We start from the raw sequence: 4,038 nt of genomic DNA on the forward strand, positions 1-4,038 counted from the left end.
TCATACCCCTGCAAATGAATCATCTGTTCCAGGCAGGAACTTCTTCACTGACAAGCAAACATGGAATCCTGCTCAAATCTTACATAGGTATCGTCAGAAGAAAGACTGTGTTAAGTTGCTTGTTTGCTTTTAGATCCATTCTGCACCCCTTCCATTCATTCCCTGCACTCGTCTGCGCACTGGGGGTTGACCTACAGCCACATTTCTCAGGCTTCCTCATGCCCACTGGGGCTGGGTGAGGATCACTGTACCACACACTAACAGGGGATCGGACAGGTGGAGGGAGAGCCTGGGGATTTGGGGTAACATCCTGGATGCCACTTCACTGTGGTTATAACTCTCCAGATCACCCTGTGTTCTGAGATCTGCGAACACTTCTTTATCCCTGTGTCCCCAAAGTCACAGGAATGACCCAATTTTGCTTATCTCTGGGTGTCTTATCATCTGTGTGTCTATCTGAACATTACATGTTCAGGTAGTGAGTTACCGGAACTAAATTCCTCTTGTTTAACGTACTTATAGCAGTGTTACTTTCTTTATTAGACTCTGACTGATGCAAGATACATTGCCGAACTTCTGGTCAAGATGGCAGCATAGGTAAACACAGCTCACCTCCTGGCACGACTACATCAAAGTTACAACTAAATTATAAAACAACCATCACACATAACCACTGGAAATTGAGTTGAATGGAAGTCAAACAAGTACGGAATTAAGGAAACCACATACATCCAGTCTGGTAGGAAGAGTGGAAACATGGAATGGGCTGGTCCCACATCTAAGTGTGGTAGATAAAAACTTGAGAGGGATATCTCAGGATTGAGGAGTCCCAGCCCCACACCAGGCATCCCCAGTTCATGGTACTAGTGCCAGAAAGAGAAGTCCCCATAAACCCTGGCTGCAAAAACCAGCAGGATTGAGTTGACCGAAGAAACTCCCAAGCAGTTCCTCTTAAAGAACCCACAAACGGACTTAGACTCACTCCCTGTGAGCTCCAGCACTGGGGTAGCAGCTTGAAAGGTACCAGTGGCATACGGGGAGAAACTGCAGTGGCTGGCTTTGAGGCAAGAGCTGTGGGACAGCTTTTTTCCATTCAGAAAAGTGGGACGATCCAGAGAGCAGTCAGGGTGCCACACAGATCTGAGAGTTCATCAACCTGGAAACACTATTTGCTCCAACCTGGAGATCCCCTGAGGCTCAATCCCACCCAATTTACAGCTGTTAACAGTAGCTTTTCCATATGAATGGCTAGTCTTGACTCAAGCTCCACTACTTCCTAAATCCTTTCAAGTAGGCAACAACTGGCTTCAGTGAGCCACCAGACCTCACAGGTCTTGCTAAGTGACCCCAGGCCCAGCATTAGCACCAACCAGCCTAAATTCACAGCTTGGCTTTGCCTGGGAATCTTCAAGCCCTGCACAAGTAGCAACCATCTCAGATCGCTATATAGCTCAGGCAGGGTGGCCCTGGGGGCTGACCTTAACCTGCAACACTCGGGAAACCCCAGGGCCTGGGCACCCAGTAGATAGCTACAGACCACAGTGAACACCCTGCTTCTGCATAGTTGATCCTACACACAGGGCATAGATTTGTGGCCAGTCATCGCAACCAGTCCTTGCAGCTGACTGGCCTGGCTAATCTCCACTCATTTATCTGCCAACAGCAACCAATGCTCTACTACAAGAGGAGAGTGTACTCAGCCCACACAAAGAGGCACCTTGAGTATGAACCTTGAGTGATATGCAGTACCAGTGAGCCCCTACAGGACACCTACTACATTAGGGCAGGATACTAAGACAAGGAGTCAGAGCAGCTCTATCTAATACATAGAAATAAACACAAGGAGGCTGCTGAAATGAAGAGACAAAGAAATATGGTTCAAATGAAAAAAAAAACAGATTAAAACTCCAGAAAAATAACTACACAAAATGGATATGAGCAATCTATCTGACACAAGAGTTCAAAACACTGGTTTATAAGGATGCTTGAGGAACTTAGTGAGAACTTCAATAGCAAAAAAGATTCGGTCAGAAACAAAGAATACACTAATAGAAATAAAGAACAGTTTACAGGGAAACAACATTAGAATGAATAAAGCTGAGAATCAAGACAATGATTTGGAAAATAAGAAAGCAAAAACAGCCAGTTGGAACAACAAGGAGGTAAAAGAATACAAAAAGCAAGATAGTAACTGCCAGTGAAGATGGAAGTGTAGGTAAACTTGCCTCACCTCTGTGCACAGCTACAGCAAAAAATGAAGCTGCACTACAAGACAAATATCACCCAGAATTGTCAGAAAATTAAGCTGTGTGGAACTCAAGCAACCAAGTATCAGGTAGGAGGGGCTGGAATGCATAGAGACACAGAGAGGCGTGGAGACATGGAGTGATGCAGGAGACTCAGAGATGGGGATGGGTGGTCCCATATCCATGTGTGGTGAATGCAAAATGGGAGGAACACCTTGGAAGTAAGAGATCCCAGCGCCAGTCCAAACCACTCAAGCCCACATCCCCAGATCCAGGAAGATAAGACCCCATAAATTCCGGCTTAACAACCAGTGGGGGTTGGGGTGGTAGAAGAAACTGTAACCTCTTAAAGGGCCCACAATAAACTTAGGACTCATGCAGACCCAGCCCATCTGGGATTCAGCACCATGGCAACAGCTGCGAGGGCCCCAGTGGCAAGTGAAGAGAAAGTGAAGTGCGAGTGGGGAGACAGCTTCCTCCCGGGGAAAACTTCAGAGGCCAGGCAGCAGCACTGTCCCTCTGTGAGCCCTTCCCCACACAGAGCAAAAGAGTGGTGACATGGGTTGCCGTATCCTAGTGATTACCTATGGCTCCACCCCATACAACTTACAGGTGTGCTGAGTCTTTCAGTTAAAGCAGCTTTATCTTATACACAGAAATAAACACAAAGAGGCTGCCAAAATGAGGAGAACAGAACAAAATGAAACAACGGGACAAAATTCCAGAAAAAGAAATAAATGAAATGGAGATAAGCAACCTATCAGATGCACAGTTCAAAACACCACTTACCAGGATGCTCCAGAAACTCACTGGGTACTTCAATATCATAAAAAAGACCCAGGCAAAAACGAAGGTTACATTAAGTGGAATAAATAAAAATCTATAGGAAACCAACATTGGAGAGGGTAAACTTGAGAATGAAATCAATGACTTGGAACACAAAGAAAAAAGCATTCAATCAGAATGGCAGGAAGAAAAAAGAATTAAAAAATATGAGGATAGGCTTAGGACCTCTGGGACATCTTTGTATATACAAACATCTGAATGGTAGGGCTGCCAGAAGGAGAAGAGGAAGAGCAAGAAATTAAAAACTTACTTGAAAAAATAAATTAAAAACTTATTTGAAAGAAAATTTGCTTAATTTGATCAAGAAAATAGACATACAAGTTCAAGAAGCACAGAGAGCTCCAAACAAGATGGACCCGAAGAGGACTACAAGACACATCATAATAAAATGCCAAATGTTAAAGGTAAAGAGGGACTCTTAAAAGCAGAAGGAAAAAAAACAGAGAGATACCTACAAAGGACTTCCCATAAAACCTTCAGCTGATTTCTCAAAAGAAACTTTGCAGGCTAGAAATATTTAAAGTGATGAAAAGCAGGGACCTACAACCTAGATTACTCTATCCAGCAAAGCTAACATTTAGAATTGAAGGGCAGATAAAGTGTTTCTCAGACAAGATAAAACTGAAGGAGTTCATCTTTGCCAAGCCATTATTATATGAAATACTAAAGAGAATTATATAAGAAAAAGAAGATCAAAACAATGAGCATTAACATGGCAATAAACTGACAACTAATTCAATTCACCAGTCATTTAATTCAAATAACAAACTAAGCAAACAAGCAGAACAGGAACAAAGTCATAGATATGGAGATCATTTGGAGGGTCATCAGTTGAGAGAGAGAAAGGGAAAAAGGGGGGTAAGGTGCAGAGATTAAGAAGCAATTTGTAGGTACGAAATAGACAGGGGATGTTAAGAACATTTAGATAATGGGGAACCCAAAGAAC

General features: G+C 43.4%; 1 long non-coding RNA gene across 1 annotated transcript; it reads left to right on the forward strand.

The window, feature by feature from the left end:
- Positions 1–316: 316 nt before the first annotated feature.
- Positions 317–3,815, forward strand: LOC118988891 (uncharacterized). The gene is made up of 3 exons (XR_005066862.1): positions 317–327; positions 2,693–2,695; positions 3,738–3,815. It is a non-coding gene; the product is annotated as an uncharacterized LOC118988891 (long non-coding RNA).
- Positions 3,816–4,038: the final 223 nt, after the last annotated feature.

This window comes from Sturnira hondurensis, unplaced genomic scaffold (genome assembly GCF_014824575.4).
Source record: "Sturnira hondurensis isolate 20B ecotype Veracruz unplaced genomic scaffold, ASM1482457v3 Scaffold0006413, whole genome shotgun sequence".
NCBI classification, from domain to species: domain Eukaryota; kingdom Metazoa; phylum Chordata; class Mammalia; order Chiroptera; family Phyllostomidae; genus Sturnira; species Sturnira hondurensis.